We start from the raw sequence: 21,539 nt of genomic DNA, 5'->3' as shown, positions 1-21,539 counted from the left end.
TGTCAATTGTTCCCTTATGCTCTCCCTGAAACTCTCTACAACCTCTGGTTCTTTCAGTTTATCCAGGTCCCATCTCCTTAAATTCCCACCTTTTTGCAGTTTCTTCAGTTTCAATCTGCAGTTCATAACCAATAGATTGTGGTCAGAATCCACATCTGCCCCTGGAAATGTCTTACAATTTAAAACCTGGTTCCTAAATCTCTGTCTTACCATTATATAATCTATCTGAAACCTGTCAGTATCTCCTGGCTTCTTCCATGTATACAGCCTCCTTTCATGATTCTTGAGAATAAAGAATATATAAAGAAAGGTATATGTATGTTTTGTGAATTTGGTAATTACATTTCAGCTTAGGGTCAGATTTAGCAGTAGTGTCAACCTATCTAGCTCAACAATAATCTTGTTTTACAGTATCAGTATTATTAAAGGGATAGTTGCTGCTCACCATATAGTGGAGATGCTGAGTAGCAACTATCTTTTTCATAATATTGTTATATTCCATCCTGGATTTGCCATTGTTTGTTTAACTGTATGTTAAATGATTAGAAAATGATTAAAGTTCAAGGCATTACTTGACTGATACACTGTATCCCCACACAGTGCATCACCTATTTTCTTGTAAAATTTCCAGGTTCATAATTTCTCTAATTTACACAATTTCTTAACTAGTGAATTATTTGGCTAAACAAATGCATTACCTGCTTCAGGAAAAGCTAGCATAACAAAAGTATAGCATCAAATATGGGAAATAAATAAGCTTAAGGTCTCAAATAAGGAAAGTACTTTGGCTGCCAATTTAATTATGGATATTTTCCTAGTTAATGAGCTTTCAGAAAAAAATAAACTAGTCATGGGAAAGAGTGAAATCAGGGATTATTAATGAGCTAGGGATTTTTGCGAATAAACAGTTAATTGCTCATCACATTTTCTTGATCACCTAGCACAGGAGCATTCTCAGTTACTGATTACTCCTAATTATCAAGGTTTTAAGCAAAACTAAATAGGCCATTTGAATTAGCAGATTTTACATTGTGTGGTGGATGATAAGATTACATAAAATATCACACAAATAATAATTTTGACAAGTTTGTGTTCCCATGGTACATGCATTATGTGTATACATGCAATCAATAGACAAGGGAAAAAATAGTTATTTAAGGGGCAGTAGTATAGCAAATGGAGTAAATCGGCTTAGCTATGTTTCAGTAGAGGTGTAATCTTCTATACTTTCTGTCATGTACACTTTTTTTTTGTTACTGATAGCCATGACATTTGCCCAAAGATAATATTTCATTTGTGCACGAGGAATGGTATTTTTGCCATAGCAGTTTGGTTATTTATGTATAATTTCAAGTTGCTCACAACACAGGCTTTGGCAAAGTTTCAGTTTTTTTTTTTTTGTTTTTGTTTAGTTCTGTCAGAATTATCTTTCTGAAGTTATAAAAGCATTTCTCTGTTGAGATACCCGTATAAAAGCAAAACAGTGAGACATTTAAGAATTTCTGCTCAGAAAAATGTGTCATTATTTTAATGAAGTCTGCTTGCTGAGAAGCAAATGCTGGTCAGTTTATTAGACACATAGTTTTCTTTATTTTGCTAACTGAAATCACCTAAACATATTAATTGTATATAAATTTTTACATCAAGAGTATTTCTTTAATACTGACAACATTGAATAGGGTGATCATAGAGCAGGGCCACATTATGACACAAATCCCATTACATAAAACATCAGTGTGTAATACCAATAATGAAATGGCAGTTATGACTAAAATATAATGCTATTTAATTTAAATCACATTTAGTTGCAAGTGTAATAAGCTATATAATTAATAATATATGGGATTTTGATTGCAGGTGTTCTCTCAATGACAAGTATCTCTGCAACAAAAAACTCTTCACAGTTTAATATCACTTTCAGGGAGTTGCATGCTCTTGATGGAAATAGTGTTGTTGTTGGCAAAGTAGTGAAAGGGATCAACACACTGTTAAAGGTATAGTAATGAGTGTTACTCTACTGCTGCTACTTTAAAAGTGGATATGGGAATGGTTCATTTAATAGCTGTTTTCATCTTCATAGAATATTTCTGAAATATAATAAACTTGGAAATATAATTTGGGTGTGAAAAAAGAGATACATGGTTTTTACCTTTCTGCTGAAAATGGCCTATGTAAAATCGCTAAGTGGGTCTAAGGCTTCCATTCAGTCCCTTGTTGACCAGTCTGCTGCGGCAGTTGTAGATAGCAAAATGAAAGCCAAAGTTTTAAATTTCATGTTCAAGAAATCATTCACACAGGAGAACTATACAAACATATGTCATTTGACCACTGGACAGACTCCCATGTGGAGGACATGGTAATAAGCATCCCTGGTGTAGAGAAACAACTGAAAGATTTGAAAGCAAATAAATCACCAAGTCCAGATGGAATCTGGACTTGGTGATTTATTTGCTTTCAAATCTTTACAAAGAGTACCCTACGGCATTTGCCCCTTACCTAGCTTGCTTTTATCTTGAATCTCTCACACGGCACAAAGTCCTAAGTAACTCTAAAAAAGTGCAGGTGACTCCAGTATATAAGAAGGGCAAAAGAATGAGCCTGCAAAATTACAGATCAATATCCCTCACTTTGGTTTGCTGCAGAATCCTTGAAAATATTCTCAGTTTGAATATAATCAACTTCCTTGAGACTGAGAAGCTTATGTCCATCAATCAGTATGGTTTTAGAAAGCATTGCTCATGTGAAACTCTACTTGCCCTTTTCTCACATGACATTCTGTGAATTATGGAAGAAGGGCAACAGGCAGATTTCATATTTCTAGATTTCTGAAAAGCATTTGGTATGGTGACACATTACAGGCTGATAATGAAGGTATGAGCATGTGGAATAAGTTCACATATATGGGAGTGGCTTGAAGACTTCTTAAGTAATAGAAGCCAGTATGTTGTTCTCAATGGTGAATGTTCATCAGAGACAAGGGTATCGTGAGGAGTGCCCCAGGGAAGTGTGATAGGACTGCTGTTGTTCTCTGTATACATATATGATCTGGCAGACAGGGTGGGCAGCAATCTGCAGTTGTTTGCTGATGATGCCATGGTGTACGGTAAAGTGTTGGAGCTCAGTGACTGTAGGGAGATACAAGATGACTTAGACAAAATTACTAGTTTGTGTGATGAATGGCAACTAGCTATATATGTGTAAAAATGTAAATTGATGCAGATGAGTCGGAAGAACAGATCTGTAATGTTTGGTTGCAGTATTACTAGTGTCCTGCTTGACCTACAAGTCGTTTAAATATCTGGGTGTAACATTGCAAAGTGATATGAATGAGCATATGAGAAGGTAGGGAAGGCAAATGGTCAACTTCAGTTTATTGGAAAATTTTTAGGAAAGAGTGGTTTACCTGTAAAGGAGACCATGTATAGGATGCTTGTGCAACCTATTTTAGAGTACTGCTTGACTGTATGGAAACTGTATCAAGTTGAATTGAAGGAAGACATCAAAGCAATTCAGAGATGGGCTGCTAGATTTGTTACTGGTAGTTTTGAACAACATTTAAGTGTTAAGGAGATGCATCAAAAAATGGTTCAAATGGCTCTGAGCACTATGGGACTCAACTGCTGAGGTCATTAGTCCCCTAGAACTGAGAACTAGTTAAACCTAACTAACCTAAGGACATCACAAACATCCATGCCCGTGGCAGGATTCGAACCTGCGACCGTAGCGGTCTTGCGGTTCCAGACTGCAGCGCCTTTAACCGCACGGCCACTTCGGCCGGCTGTGAGATGCATCAGGAACTCAAATGGGAATCCCTGTAGGGAAGGCAACATTCTTTTCAAGAAACACTATTGAGAAAATTTAGAGAACTGGAATTTGAAGCTGACTGCCAAACGATTCAACTGCCACCACCATACACTGCACATAAGGACCATGAAGATAAGATTCGAGAAATTAGGGCTCATAGGAAAGCATATAGACAGTCGTTATTCCATCACTCTATTTGCAAGTGTAACAGGAAAGGAAATGACTGATAGAGGACAGGGTACCTTCCACCACACACTGTATGGTGGCATGTGGAGTATCTGTGTGGATGTAGATGTAGATGGCTCATTTGACATACAAAAATCAAGTACCATAACAATGTTAAATATAATCTTTTTCTATACTATGTTTTTCAGTTTCAAATATACTGTTGTTAGATTCATCTAAAGAAAGAATTTAGAATTGTAATTATTTACATTTTGTTAACAAAGTTTTTCTTATTGAAATTTTTGATGCATACCTGTATTAATAACAATAACTGCATTTCCAGAATGTCATAAATAAATACCATGATAAAGATAGTATTCCTAGTGAATGATTTTCTGAGTCATTTACCCAGCATTATGGAGGCATAATTTACTCACCACTTTGGTACAATAATGCTACATTGTATACCTTTCCATCTAGTTCTCATTAAGGAACACTCTGCAATTTGACTTCATAGGGGTATTTACTTCATGTAAGTAATGTAAACTAATAAATAATTTAAGGATTAAAGTAACAGGTCACCAAATATTTGAGGACCTGAGACACTGATAAGCACATAAACAAGATGGAGGATGTTGCTACCTTTCAGATGAATCCTTCTTCAGATCTACAAAGTACACATACATATATACATACATACACATGTACCTGTATGGCCACATGTGCCATGTGGCTACACTGTGTCAACACTACAGCTCTGTTGTGGTGAGGGGTCATGCCCGGTGGAATGGGTGACTGGAGAAAGGAGGTTGTGAATGAGAGAGGGTTGAGGAAGGACAGCTGATGACTAGGAGAGAGAAGCAGCAGCAAGCTCTGGTGAGCTCACTGTGGCTGCATGCAGGCAGAGTTATGTGTAGTGTTCAGAAACTTGGAGGAGTGGATTGGGATAAGGAGATAGAACAGAGGAAAAGGGAGACTATGGAGACCAGGGTGTGAGTGTAGGATGAGTGAAGTTAGGGTGGAGATGGGTGAATGTAGGGGCAGGGGCTAGTGGAGATCAAGTCTTGGACAGTAGCAGGATTGGTTGCAAGGATAATTCCCATCTACCTAATTCAGAGAAGCAGGTATTGTGGAGTGTGGAGCCAAATAGTACAGGTTCTGAAGCAGCCATTAAAATTGAGCGTGTTGTGCTCAGCAGCATGTTCTGATACCGGGTGGTGAAATTTAACTCTCTCAGCTAGGGTTTAATGCTTTACATGAGGTTTAGTGGAGCTGCTGATACATCCATTTCTTTTCTTTCCAGACTTGTCCTTCTGGAACTTTAGCATTTTGATATTGATTTGAGTAGACAGTTTACATTTTCACATAGGAGGTATTCAGTTTCCCTTCAAATTATGTTTCATAATTGCAGAAGTTAATAATTAGAAATAAAAATATGCAAGCACTGATGCCTACATAAACACAAAGATATGATTTTTCATGCAAACATGATATAAATATAATAATGTGTTCATTTAATGAATGATTACTGAATATGTGTTGTTACTGACAAAGCATGATCTCAGTAGAAAATGTCATAAAAAAAGTAGTTCACCTGTTTGTATCAGAAATGTCAGATTTATAAAAGTTTACAATGGTAATAATTTTAGATGGAATTATGAATGTTATGAATATGAAATTTGTTATAAGATTTTCTTTCTTTAATAAAATCAGCTGTTACTGACTTTGTACTAAAGAGACAAAAGTAGTGATTGCTTAAGAAATATAAAAACATCTGTGGCATGGACCACATGTGTGTAATTACTTGATTTGAAGTTGCCACAAGAACCTTTTATAAAAGGCTGACTGTTTGTTTTCACCATTTTGAACAAATTTAACTTGAAGGAATTAGTGTCATATTACTTAAACAAATCTTGTACCAACACATCATGCAATCAAATGAAGTATCACAAATTTATCTTTAATGTCGGCAACTCTGTCATTGGCATATAGTGATGTGGAATGGTTTCATGCCAAGTACATCATACTCATTTACTGCAAATTTATTAATTTTGGATGATTTTAACTGAATTGTTAAAATGGTTAGCTTAGCTCTTGCCCAGACTTTGGTGATGGTGTTTCATTCATGTGGGCAACTGGTTAGTGGTCAATCCCACATAAAATACTGTGCAGGAATTACTGCATAGATGATGTATGATATGACGCTGTCACAGGTGGTTGTACCTCTTATAGGTACAAGAGAAGACACTGATTGGACTGGAGTAAGATGTGTTGGTTGGCTGTATCAGGCAGGTCTTGCATCTTGAGTTTTCCACAGGATTTAATCCATTTGGCAAAGTGTCGGGAATAGATGTAGCATAATAATGTACTAGGATATTTCACAGATTAGGTGAGCAGCAGAATCCCACTTTGGAAGGGGTGAGAAGGATTGTGCATGTATTGTTCCTCATTTCCAGGCACCATGATAAGTAGTCATAGTCATGACCAAGGACATGGTTATGTTGTTCCGGTTTGGAATGATACTGGGTGATGAGAGGAGTGTTTCTTTGCAGTATTTACCTACGAGTGATTAGAGAATCAGGAGTACGTGTGGAAATGGCATGAGAAATTTGTTCGTGGACTACATTTGTGGGTAATGTGTGTCAATATGGTCACCCACATTTGCGCATTTGCCTTGATGAGCAGTTCTTTGCTCTGTGTGTTGAAAGTCTTATCTAAGACCATCACAGACAGGCAGAGGGGGAGCCACCTGTCAAAGCAGTTACATCATACACCAAAACTGATGTATGTTCTGCACAACATTTTATATGGGTATGACCATAAACCAGCACTCCAAGTCAATGAATGGCCTCTCCCAAACTGTGGCCAAGAGAAGAGTTCACCATTCAGTGGCACAACATGCTGCTGAGCACAACAAAGTTTGGCTGCTTCATATCCTGTATCATCTGAATCCTTCCCCACATCACCAGCTTCTCTGAATTATGTAGATTCTTATGTTGCAATACAATCTTGAGTCACATAATTGTATTGACCTCAGTCTTGGTTAGCTCATGACCCACACCCATCTCCACATCTGCCCCATGACCCTAACATTACTCGTCATGCACTCATACCTTCCTCTCCACAGCTTCCCTCTTTTTCAGCTCTATTTCCTCCTTCCAATCCACTCTTCCACATTACTGTGCAGTGCACTGCATATGTCTCTCCTGGCATGCAGGCAGAACAAGATAATTGGTGTCACATTCCTACACTGTGTGCCTGCTGCCTTTTCCTTTCAGCTATCAGCCCATGTTCCTAACCTTCCCTCGTAGTCCCTACCTCCATTCTTCTCTCATCACTCCACCAGGTATGACATCTGACCTCAGTCAAGCTGCAGTATGAGCACAATGTAGTAAGACTGGACAATGTAGCAGTATGAATACGTGTGTGTGTATGTGTGTGTAAGTTATGTAGATCTAAAGAAGGATGTGTCCAAAAGGTAGCACCCATCTTTGTCTTGTTTACATGTGAATCATAACTGGGAGCTCCAACGTTAGGTGCATAATGGGGCCCCTTAGGAACATGGCTGCCAAGGAGGGGAAGGAAGCCAGTGTGCACTCCGTGTGCACACCAACGGGAGTCATTCTGGATGTGGAAAGGGTGCTTCCGGATGCCATGAGGAGTACAGGGTGCAGCCAACTGCAGGTGGTGCCTCATGTTGGTACCAATGACTTGTGTTGCTTTGGCATGGAGGAGATTCTCTCTTGTTTTGGGTAGCTAGTGGAAATGGTAAAGACAACCAATCTTGCTTCCAAGATTAAGATGGAGCTCACCATCTGCAGCATCGTCAATAGAACCGAGTGTGGTCCTTTGGTACAGAGCCATGTAGAGGGTATCAATCAGGGGCTCAGGTGGTTCTATGACTGTGTAGGCTGCAGATTCCTTGACTTGTGCCATCAGGTAGCGGGTTTCTGGGTTCTGCTTAATAGGTCAGGAGTCCACTGCACACAGGAGGTGATTCCAGCAAGTGGTGACCCAGGTGCAATCTGGGCTGATGAAGATGGGTGAGTGACTACTAAGGAATTTAAATGACATGCATGATACAGGCACACCAACAGTGTCCATAGTAGCTGTCTGTTTACTTCCATTCTATCCAAACAACCTAACATTATGGTTTGCCCAAGTCGAAACCAGTTTTGGACCATTGACTGCATTTTGTTTGTCTGCTGCAAATGACTCATCCATCTCTACATGTGGTACAAGCAGATAGACTTAAATTTGGCACTGTGCTGTTGGTTTACATGGGACTTTACTATCATCAGTGTTACAGAGCCGGTAATAGTAGCTGATCCTCTGGCACATTACCATCATCAGTGTTACAGAGCCGGTAATAGTAGCTGATCCTCTGGCACATTACCATCTTTTACGTGATCTAGACAATGCCAAACTGGGTCAACATCGTTACTGGACTGATGGCAACAGGTTTTCACTATAACACATTGGTACTTATTGCCAAGCTAAAACAGGCATGTGACAAGGAGTATGCTGCACTGCTATGAAAATCTCTGCTCTTGACCAGGCCACCAGACACACATATGCCTGTTGCAAACAGTAATGTACACCATATAGAAACCACAGATAGTCCACTGATGTCTTGTAGACCCAGAAGATTGGCACCTGATCATTTGGTCATTGATAAAGCAGAATTCCACATGGTACTTAAGGAGACCATAATTCAGCCATTAAGTAGCCTGTGGTCGTCTGTACTGCATCTTGTCCCAAAGGAAGAAAGAGGTTGGTGTCTGTGTGGTGACTATTGTGCACTCAGTTCTAGAAGATGCGTGCTTGATATGCCATGCCTTTGTTGCATAACAATAATTATGCGCTGCACAACGCAACAATACTCATTATTTCGGACTGTGTCAAAGTATATACACAGATATCTGTGACATTCCTAAGACAGTGACAATCACTCCATATGGGCTCTTTGAGAGCAAACTACCATTTTGTTTCACATACCTGGATGACATACTTATGTTTTCTGCCACCAGGAAGCAACATCACCAACAGATTCCACAACTATTTAAGTGTCTAGAACAGTTTGGTTTAGTGTTGAATATGGCCAAGTGAGATTTTGGGCAGTGTGAGGTGTCATTCTGTGGCCACTGCATTTCATCTATAGGCTTCCTACCACTAACTGGGAACGTCAAAGCAATCTTGCAGACGCCACAACTGTCAACAGTTAAGGAGTAACACCAGTTTTTAGGCATGCTAAACCATTACCACCAACGCTTACCCAAGCAGCAGAACTGCAAGAGGCATTGAATGCAGCTCTTTCTAGCCCCAAGGTTCAAGGTGGGACTCCAGTGCAGTGGACTGAAACAATGTGCTCTGCTTTCAAGGCCATGAAAAACAGTTCAGCTTGTGCACCCTAAGCTGGACACACCATTGGCATTAGTGGTATATGTGAGTTAAACAGCTTTTGGTGTGGTCCAACAATGGTCAGAAGATTCGTGGCAACTGCTCACGTATTTCTCCCGCAAATTGTCGCTGTCTCAACATAACTGGAGTGCATACGACTGTGAACTCCTGGCCATGTATGAGGCAGTTAAACACTTCCATCCACAAATAGAAATGAGGATATTCACACTATACATGGATCACAAATCACTTATCTATGCATTCAAAAGGAATAGCATCGACTGCTTTCCCGAGCAGTTCAACCATGAAGAGTTTGTAAGCCAATTTATTACAGATTTGAGGTACATTTCTGGGATCAATAATGTAGTGGCTGACTGTCTCTCATGCATCAGCAGTGTAGAGAACCCTATTGCGTTTTCAGAACTGGCACATGCACAACAGGATGACCAAGAGCTTCAATCGTTCATCACTAATGCCATGTTGGCATTGCAGTTGCAAGTCATTGACATTCCGGGGGAAGAAGCCAGACTATATTGTGATATCTCCTGAGGAAGACTTGCCCTCTTTTCTCCCTTAAGCTTTCTGACAGCAAGCCTTTGAATTGGGGACAATTTAAGTCACCCTGGAGCATGCCCCACCTATAAAATACTGATATTTATTTTTGTCAAGAACATATAATCTGTGCTTGGAAACTAAGTCAATTAGTTTGGCTCATGCACTTAGGATGTAGGTGTTCTTCAATCATGCCATGACCTGTGATCACAGGAGGTCACAACCAGTATTTGGTTATGAGTAAGGTGTAGAACAGTTGCTAGCATTTGCTCCGAGATGTATATGGAACCAATACCAGCATGCCCTCTGTTGGTAGTAGTTGAAACCATGAATCATGCTGGCTGGGGACCAGTCTGCCATGCACAGCTGATTGCTAGCATTCCTGTGAGATGGAAGTTGTTTACATTCAGTGGCACTGTCCTGTTCCTCTGGATGTATTTGTCTCACTTCAGCTGCCAGTCACTGTGACAGAGTGCATGATGGCCATTGCCACTGTCAGCCACTGTTGGCCTCTTCATAGTGCTGATGCAGAATCACAAAAATCTGGTCAGCAATGTGCATCTAGCTCTCAGGTGGAAGTGCTCTTTATGTTGTTCAGAATATGAGGAGAAAATCAGGATGTCATTCGAATGCAGGAAGCAGAAAGGTAGTTTACGGAGAATCCTACTGATGAAAAGATGCCACTTTTGGCCATCATTTTTAACCCATATAGCATGCAGATGAAAAGGAGTATTAATGTCAGTTTCGCGTATATCCTCTGGGGCCATTGAAATCTGTAGGTATGCCTTTTCACATTCAATAACACTGAATATTGGAGCTCTAGCTAATGAGTGGGCAAAGTCTTGAATATTGGGAATCGGATTTCTTTCAGGTACCATTTGAGAGTTCAGTGCATGATAATCCCCACTCATTCTGTATGTGCCATCCTTTTTAGGTACCAGGTGGATGGGAGAAACCCACACACTGTCCAATGATTGTACAATACCAGAATTTAATAAAGATTCAATAGCTGTTTTAGTAACATGTAACTTGATGGGCATCAGATGTTGAGCCTTATGAAAGACAAGGGATCCTGGTGAGGGTTTGGTTCTGCGGGCAGTATTCTCCATAGTCCAGTGTGTTGTAGGAAGATGGGAATAGCATTGATAGCACTGGATAAAGTGGTGATTCACTAACATCACCGTCATAGACCTGAATTTATTCTGAAGTTACCACTGGAAGTCCATGGTTGGAATGAGGAAGAAAACCAGATGAAAAAGAATAATAGTGGCTGTTTTGCATATATTCTCTAAGGAATTGGAATCTTTAGGTATGCATTTTCAGAGTCAATGACACTGAATACTGAAGCACCAGCTAACAAGTGTCACTGTGGATTCCAACTGGTCAGTATATTTGTGAATGTCTTGGACTGCATCCCTGTGTATCTGTTTTACACCCTCTCAGACCCCTGTGTCCACAGTGTCCAATGCCAACAATGCCTTTCTTAGCCCCTTGTCCAGGTAAATAAATCTATCCTCTCTGGAAGAGCCATTAAAGTAGCTCATCATATCTGTAGTTTTTCTCTGTCTTGCAAAAGTTCTTTGAGTTTGGGTTTGAAGGTGGAGATAATTCAGTGCTGGAAAATATACAAATAATTGACCTTTTCCAACTCACTGCTGCTGTCCAACAGTTTCATGTAGAACCAGGTTTTCATCCATTTAATTGCAATATACCACCTTCACATCAGCTCTTTCATGGATGACATGTATGAATCTGTCAAGTTTGGAGGCATAGGTACAAGTGATCTTCCAACAATGCCAGGCACTAAATCTCTGCTATTGCTTGGACAGTTTGCCATATGTCAGTGTTACACAGGTGGAAGTGTTGTAAAAAGATCATGCCCAACAGTGGTTCATTGACAAGAGCCACAATAAATGTCCAAGTAAACAGGGTACACAGACACAAATCAACTGTGCAGTTGGTAGTACAATGTACTGTAATTGTGTCTTGTTTGCCGTGAGCTGTCACAGAGAATCCAAGGTACACTGGTGATCAAAAGTATCCAGACACCTAGCGTGGCGCTTTCTATGCTGGAATTCAATATGGTGTGGGCCCACACTTAGCCTTGATGACAGCTTCCACTCTCGCAGGCATAGGTTCAATCAGGTGCTGGAAGGTTTCTTGTGGAATGGCAGTCCATTCTCCATGGAGTGCTGCACTGAGGACAGGTATTGATGTCAGTTGGTGAGACCTGGCACAAAGTTGGCATTCCAAAACATCCCAAAGATTTTCTGTAGTATTCAGTTCAGGACTCTGTGCAGACCAGTCCATTACAGGGATGTTATTGTCATGTAACCACTCCGCCACAGGCCATGCATTATGAACAGGTGCTCAGTTGTGTTGAAAGATGCAGTCACCATCCCTGAATTGCTCTTCAACAGTGGGAAGGAAGAAGGTGCTTAAAACATTAATGTAGACCTGTGCTGTGATAGTGGCACACAAAACAACAAGGGTTCAAGCCACCTCCATGAAAAACATGACCACATCATAACACCATGGCCTCCAAATTTTACTGTTGGCACTACACACACTGGCAGATGACGGTCACCGGGCATTCTCCATACCCACACCATGCCATCAGATTGCCACATTGTGTACCGTTATTCGTCACCCCACACAACATTTTTCCACTGTTCAGGCATCCAATGCTTACACTCCTTACACCCAGCGAGGCATTGTTTGGCATTTACTGGTATGATGTGTGGCTTATGAGCAGCCACTCAACCATGAAATCCAAGTTTTCTCACTTCCTGCCTAACTGTCATAGTACTTGCAGTGGATCCTGATGCAGTTTGGTAGATGCCAGTGTGGGTAGTGTGGGTAGATGCCTGCCTATTACACATTACGACCCTCTTTACCTGTCAACAGTCTCTGTCAGTCAACAGACAAGGTCAACTTGTACACTTTAGTGCTGTATGTGTCCCTTAACATTTCTACTTCGCTATCACATCAGAAACAGTGGACTTAGGGATGTTTAGGAGTGTGGAAATCTCGCGCACAGACGTATGACACAATTGACACCCAATCACCTGAACACATTCGAAGTCCGTGAGTTCTGCGGAGCACCCCATTCTGCTCTCTCATGATGTATAATGACTACTGAGGTCACTGGTATGGACTACCTGGCAGTAGGTGGCAGCACAATGCACCTAATACGAAAAATGTATGTTTTTGGGGGTGTCTGGATACTTTTGATCACATAGTGTATGTAGTTGAGCTGCTGTCTTTTGTATGGTGCTTATTTCAGAGTCCAAGTTGACTAGAAAATACTGATATGTATTTTTGACAAGAACATATAATCTGCCACTGTGCTTGGAAACTAAGTCAATGAGTTTGGCTCAGACACTTAAGATATAGGTGTTCTTGAATCGTGCTATGACATGTGATACTAGAGGTCATAACCAATATTTGGTTATGAGTAAAGTGTATAACAGTTGCTAGTGTTTTCTCCAAGATGTGTATGGAACTAACACCAGTATGCCCTCTGTTCGTAGTAGTTGAAACCATGAATCATTTTGGCCTGAGACCAGTCATGCATACACAGTTGATTGCTAGCATTCCTATGAGATGGATGTTTTTTACATTCAGCAGCACTGTTATGTTCCTCTGGATATGTTTGTACCACTTTAGCTGCCAGTCACTGTGACAGGGTGCATGATGGCCATTGTCACTCTAAGTACCAAGTGAGGTAGCACAGTCATTAGCTCACTGGACCCACATTAAGGAGGATGACGTTACAAACCCAAGTTTGGCTATCTTGATTTAGGTTTTCCATTATTTCCCTAAATTGTTTAAGGCAAAAGCTGGTATGGTTCCTTTGAAAGGCACAGCCGAGTTCCTTCTCTATTCTTCTCCAGTCTGAGCTTGTGCTTCTTTTCTAATGACCATGTTGTCAGCTCGACATTAAAAACTAATCTCCTCTTGCAACTATAAGTCACTGTTGGCCCCTTCATAGTGCTGATGCAGAAAGGCAAATGTCTGGTTGGCGATTTGCAGCTTGCTCTCTTGCATCTTGTCCTCACCTAAAATCAAGGAAATTTGTGTTAGAATAGGTAATTTGCTTCACCATGCACCCCACAGTGCATTGTCAGGCATTAGAGTAGTGTCTATTAACTCTCACAGATGCTTTCAGAACTGGGAATGTGTCCTACCATCTAGCTTCTCAGAATAAACTCTTGTACATGTTGCTCTAGTGATTTGAACAAACATTACAGGAAGGCCACTTTTGCTTTTTAAAATTAGAATGTGGTCAGAGGTGATGATTGGATCATCTCACTTATGAAACATACATAGTCACCAATATTGCATAACAAAGGATAAAACTCTGATGCACCATCAACAGTGTTGTGGATAGTCAGAACAATCTCTGTTACAGCAAAACCTAGTTTGTGGATGGTCAAGTAGAAATAAAGGCAATTTAGGTAACGAATGCCATGGTGTACAAACATGAAGAACATTGTGTCCACATGGCATTTGGTTATGTTATCAGAGGATGACAGCATATAAAACCCAATTGCTCTTGCGCAGAGTGGTAGAAAAACTGGGATGTTTCTCATTTAACCTGGTTGGCCTTATTCCACATGGGGAGGGGGGGCAGGGAGGGGGGGGGGGGGGGAGAAACAGATTTGTCTTTTTGTTCGTGGTGCAGAAGCACAGTGGAATGTGAGTGAGGTACTGTCAGGGTGGTGAAAATTCAGTCAAAAATCTGGATTAAGTACATGGACACAATTTCACACAAAGGTAGCTTGATTGGTTTCTTCAATGAAGTTGCCACTCAAAACTGACACACCAAGAGAAACACATTAAGCTCAGTCATATACAAAGAACCCACCAACTGCTCAAAAAGTATGACAAGAAAGATAAAAAAACATGCACACCATTCACTTGCCTATAATCTAAAGTGCACAATTCATCTTTTGTAGTCAGTTGTGCCCACAAATTATTTACATCTATAGGCTTAAATACTAAATTATCTTTAACATAAATTACCACTTCACTCTTTTCCATTGTGTCTCCATTGCAACATGCTGCTATATTATATCTGTGCAGTTTCACTGACTCAAGCCTTTCTCTTAAGTGCTGTTCTGTAAAACATAATGTCTGGGTACTGTTTATTGCAACAGCATCATTAATATAGAAAGTTGGTCAAGTTTGTTCTTTAATTCCACGACATTTTGATTAAAACTGCACAGGTTATCATTATGACTCTGTTGGTCATGGTGCTGCTTCTGTTACAACTGAGATTTATTTTCTAGAATGTACAATGACAGCAATTCCCTGTGAGGAAGAGAGAGCTGTTGTTGGGGTGATGACACTGATATGTACAGGATTGGACTACATTCTTTACATGCTGCTTGAAGCCTTCTATATTCTGTTACAGTATCATAAAAAATTCTCGCTTGATATTATGGACCTCCTTGGTCTCAGGTACATTCTCTGTGAATTAGCTGCTGCTGTTGCTGGTGATTCCTCCATTGAGTTCATTTGTGGAGTAGCGAGTGGATCTTCTGCTACCGAGGTTTGTATGCCATCTATCCTTGTAGAGCAGCTGTCTCTGATCACTGTGAAGTTCCCAGACCTTACTTTCTTGCTCATTCTATCCCCACAGTTGCAACAGATAAACACATTTAATTTATTTAATACATTCCAAGTCAGAAAGTAATTTTCTTGTCATGTTAGAGGATGGTTACGAGTGACAATTGGGAATGATTCACAATAGCCCATCCGGCTAGCCACGCAGTGTAACACGCTGCTTCCTGAGTGGGACGGCATGCCTGTGCGCGACATGAATCTGCCCGGCGGATTAGTGTTGAGGTCCAGTGTGCAGCCTGTGAATGGTTCTTAAGGCGATTTTACATCTACGTCAGCAAATGCGGGCTGGTTCCCCTTATTCCGCCTCAGCTATGCTGTGTTGGCGATTGCTGTACAACCACCATTTCCACGTACGCATACACCATAATTATTCCACCATACAAACATTTAGGGTTACACTTGTCTGGTATTGAGACATTCCCGGGGGGGGGGGGGTCTTCCTGGCTTCTTGAGATCTCTTGATGAAGAGACACGATATAATAATTTCCATAATGATACAATGAAGTTACACAAAAGTTGGTGATTTAACTTTTGAAACTGCTAGTTTACTGGCATTTATGGAAAGAAAAACACTCTCATACTCTCATGCGGTCACGTGTAACATTTTGTGTGTGTAATGGGACCTACTGCATTGCAAATCATTCTGATAAATTAATTAAGCTGCATTAAAGTGCTGCTAGGCAACATAATCAACATGGTGATACATGTCTCAATTAAAACTGAACCTTGATATTTTAAATAAACTTTCAGTTCATTTTTGTCAAAATCAGTACTTGTCTCAAAATTAACTTCCAACATAGTGCATTAAGTCCAAGTGCATTTGTAACTATTGTATGTGATTTACAGGACAGTTCAATCACACACTGGCGTGTTACGTATATCAAATAAAGTGGGCAAGTTTCAGTTTTCCCTAATGGGCTAAACCACTCTTTTGTATTAATGTGATCTCATATAAAGTCTTACTGGAACTGGATTTGTCTCCATCTGAGTCAAAAATCATAAAAAAATTAAAAAAATATTTCACCGCACAGGTCAATGAACTGTACACGCGCACTTTTGCGTTCTAAGTGATAACCCATCTCAGAGTAAAAGTCACACATAAATTAACACTTTTTTTAATGCATACAGAAATCAAAATACCTTTATATTAAACAGATAAATTATGGCATGCAGTTACTAATTAAACATTTCCGACTCTGAATAAACTTCAAGAACTTGTATTTCATAATCAATAAAATTTATCACCTGAGAGAAACTATTAGTTTGCTAAAGTGGATTCAGATTACAGTCAACTTGTGTTTGGATGATGACAGCACAAATCGACACTTGCTTGGAATGAACGAAATACCTGTAGCGTACTGAAAAATACTGTCCATTGAGTGATTTACTGACTTTTATGACAAATTTGGTACCCCTTGCATCGCTACAGTGGGTGGACTGCTGTGGCCTGTTGTGGGGTTGTGAACCACTGAGGGCTATGATGGGACGAAGCATCTCTGTTGTTTCTAGGTCCCCACTTAAATACATACGTACATACATACATACATACATACATATATGGTTCACAAAGATAAGGAAAATGTGTCAAGTCACAAACTGCTGATTTATTAACATGTAGCAATCAATAACACAAACTTTCATATTTTAATATTTGACAAAAATATGCCATTAAAATTGTGGCCTCTGTCATACATAATGAGTGCACAGGCATCCATACATGAAAGCAAACTTGCCAGCCACTACTGTGTGAGATTTAAACAATATTATTTGCAGGCACTACCACACTGCAAATTGTTATGTCGCAGCCCCAGAATAAAAGAAAAAAAGTAGTTATGAACAATTTGGTGGGAGATAAAGGGCCATAAAAATAAAAAAATAAAACAGAATAAAATAATAATTACCTTAGTGTAATTAATGTATACATAATATTCATTGAGTCAATTAAATTTATTATATTTATGTAAGAGTATAATGCGAATGAGATATCCAAAAAATTTTAAAATACTAATGAGTCATCATGTTAGCGTAAAGTAAAGTAACTAGCAATGAACATAAGGGCACTGGAGCCCAGGTGGCATGTCTACTAATCTACAGAAATGGAATAATATATATTAATGCAAATAATACTAAACTTAATAAGAAACAATAGACAGGATGAAGTCCGTGAAAATTTGTTACTAGTAACTGTTAATAAACATAGTCTTCATAGAAAGGTAGTCTGATTTAATAAAAATGTCATTTGCAAACTGAAAATACTGGCACAACATTTAGTTGAATGATCAAAGGTCGTATGACGGCCTAACATATCAAGCAAAATGAGTGAACATATATAAAAGTAAATAACATAGAAATATTTGCAAAACAGGTTGAAATTGTAAGGAACTTGCTCATACATCTATTTGTCAAATGAGAAATATCATGTAGGACAAGCATAAATTCAAACGATAATAAAACTGAAAATGTTCTGCATCAGAAAAAAATACAACACATATTTGTGGCAAGTGCTTACTGCATGACCAAACAAATAAATAAATATTTCAGCTCATTTACTGTGTATGGTATTTGCAGCTATGAAGCTTACATCTTAAGCAGAAAGCAAAATGCTCATGAAGACAGCAAAATTAATCTTCAGTGTCAACAAACATAAGTAAGAGAGAAAAATCTATGATGTACTTGATGCCTACAATAGTTACTATAGGAATAAACAGAAAAAATGGAAAATATTATGGCAGTTGAGCATTATAAAACACTTAATATATTCTGTACATAAACTATTAATTGATGCACTTGTTTTAATTGATACACTGGAACATTTGTAAACAACTTTTTGTGAACAGGCAATTTCCTCTAACTATCATTGTACAATCTGCATACTGAGTTGAATAATATAAGTAACATTTTCGTTGGTTTATGATGCAATGCTTTGACAGCTAATCTGCGAAGCATCTCGAGTGCGGCAATTTTGGAAGTTTCTATGTCACCTCTCTGGCCAAATGCTTCATTCAGATACATGCAAAATAGACAAATGATAGCAACAGCAATTTAGACAAGAAAACACATGTCATTTCGTAATGTAAATGTGTCACTCTTTCTTGGAATTTTTTGTCTAAACTTATGTTTCAGTAATTTCACACACACAAAAAATGTAATTAATATAAACTGCAGTGCTACAGTGTCTCCATTGGATCAGTCAATGTCTGTATGATGAAAAATGAAGCACACACAAAATTCTTCTTGTTCTATACACAAGAATCCTATACAATAAAAAGCAATTACAGTTCCATAGCTCTGTATATTTAAATGAGAAACTCAACACATGCGAGTTTGGAGTGTCCTTTTGTGATACATTTTAATATTTTCTATGTGTTATAATTGATAAAATTTACCTGAATTGATATCCTCCACTTCAACACAACTAGGATGCACTGTCTTTTTGATTCTGAGCAGACAACATAGTAATGATTAAATTCTTGATTTTATCTTTGACCTTAGAAGACTTCATATGGGTTTGATGAGGATCCAGTCATTCACTTAATATATTAAAGGCTTCACTAATTTATAATGTCTCTGCTTGCAACATTAGCTTTCCTGTACATGTAGTCTTAACACTCGTTGATTCCATCACATGAGATTTAAGTTTTTCGTGGGTATATCACATATTGTTCAGAACTACTATGTGTCTTTTGATTCACCAAACATGCATGGTGGCAACTGATGCTGTCATGATTTAAACTGTGCATCACTGTTGCAAAGACTTGAAGTTTTGTGTACCAGTTCTGTATTTTCCACAGTATGCACAAAATAATCGTCCAAGTTTTCACATAACTTGTACTATTGGATTTGAAGCTGGATGATAAGTTCAAATTAAAATTTGCTTTATGCCATGACTCTTCATGAAACTCTTCCGTAATGTTGATCTAACCTATGAGACATTGTCACTGAAAATGCAGTCTGATTTAATCACATGCAGAAAATAATGTAATTTCTTGAGTATTATGTGACTGTTAGGTTTACACAAAGGATAAAGATGAAGGCGCCTTGAGAAAAGTTCCAGCATTACTATTATGTGCATAAAATTACCATTGCATTAGATCTTGACAATGGTCAAAAGAGATCATCTGAAAGCATATGGACAGGTTTGTCGGGTATTGTGTTATGCATATATCCTTTATGTTGCTCAGCTGAAATCTACATTTTTTGACAAAATCACATGATTTAATATTGAACAAACTCTTTTAGGCATGTTAGTACATATACAATACTCACATGATTTCAAATTGTATTTACTTGGACACAAACTTAAATAACTCCCATGAAGATAATAGTTTTCTTCCAAGTAGGTAAAAGCAAAATTCCTGAAATCCCCAGATAATTGTTAGAGCTACATGCTTGATAACTGTTTACTTTCTTTCATATAGATTTAATGAGCAACTTGTAAATGTAGATTTACAGTGTTATATTACGGCATTTACTTCATACATCGGTACACCTCAATACCTATGGCATAATTGCCACTGTCAGTTCCCATGATTTTTTTTATAACATCAGATGGTGAAATAATTTATCTTGAGATAATTTTGACTTGTAACCGGAATTGCATTGTTGTTCCTCCATCCATATTCAGACTGCAGCTTTATATAATAACTTCAATAAGACAGTTATCGTCAAGGAATTGATTATAATATCCACAGAATCCTAAAAAGCATTTTGGCGCCGTAAACATTCTAACAGCTTCCAGTTTCTCTGTAGCTGGCATGATTCCATATGGCGTTATGGGTCCCAAGAATTTTATTTGTTACTGCTCAAACTCAGTTTTATCCAAATTGATAGTAACCTCTGATTTTTTAAATGCTTCTAATACTTTTTCACAGTATCCAAGTGTTCTACCCACATCTTGCTTCCAGTCAAAATATTGTCAGCATAAGTGATCACTCTTTGCAACAATTTTACACCTAAAACTTTATAGAGCAAGCACACAAAAGCTGAGGATGATACATGCAGACCACATGGCATTTCACTGAACAGATAGCATCTGCATTATGTAGAAGGTGGTATATTTTCAGCTAGCTGTGACAAGTTGCAGCTGCCAAAAACTGCCTGTTAGCTTGAAACTTGTTAAATGTTTGATATCTGTGATTCTTTGTAATCATGTTCTAGGTTTTCTATCTGATCTTGTTTTGACAGTATAATTTTGTTAACAGCAAATTTTGTTAACAGCAAACCAATCTGACTGATCAGTCAGATTGGTTTTAAATGAGATTGCAATAGTTGCTATCTAATTGTGCAAGATTTCTTGTCCAGAATTATTTTAATTTCTCAATGTGCAGCTTAATGTTTTGCTGACAGAATAGGTTAAGACCTGCTTGTAAATGGCCCATGATGCTTAATATTTCATTTAACTGAATAGATAAAAAATCTGCTCACCATGTGGTGGCAGAACACACACATAAAAGAAGGTTGTAATTGGCAAGATTTTGGAGCCAGTGACTCCATTTTCAGGCTGAAGGGTTGAAGGGGAAGGAAGAGGGAGTGAAGGAAAAGGACTGGAGAGGCCTAGGAAAAGGGGTAGATTTCAGGAAAGTCATCCAGAACCACGAGTCAGGGGAATTTACTGCACGGTAAGTCTCCCCTGACCCGCGGTTCTGGGTGACTGCTTATTAACGTAAATAACCCCACTGACTTGGGGTTCAGTCATTAATAGTTTTATTTTCTGCTTAGAGTGTCAACATCTTTTTTCAAGGCACATTCTTTGAAATACACTGTCATCTATCTTGAAAAATTAAGCTACTGCTTTACTCTTATATTCCATAAGCCAATTACTACCAATCAAGAAACCAACCCATAAAGATTGAGTTTTACTTTTATTTCCAACTTCACTCATGATTCTTACATACTTACTGTAAAAATTGGATAGCTTGCAGTACTGCATAATTGCTGATGCAATTTCTGCAAAACTGGCTGGGCTGATAGCAGGAAAATTAAAGGGG

The sequence above is a fragment of the Schistocerca nitens genome, chromosome 4, assembly GCF_023898315.1.
Source record: "Schistocerca nitens isolate TAMUIC-IGC-003100 chromosome 4, iqSchNite1.1, whole genome shotgun sequence".
NCBI classification, from domain to species: domain Eukaryota; kingdom Metazoa; phylum Arthropoda; class Insecta; order Orthoptera; family Acrididae; genus Schistocerca; species Schistocerca nitens.
This window is presented reverse-complemented; position numbering follows the sequence as displayed.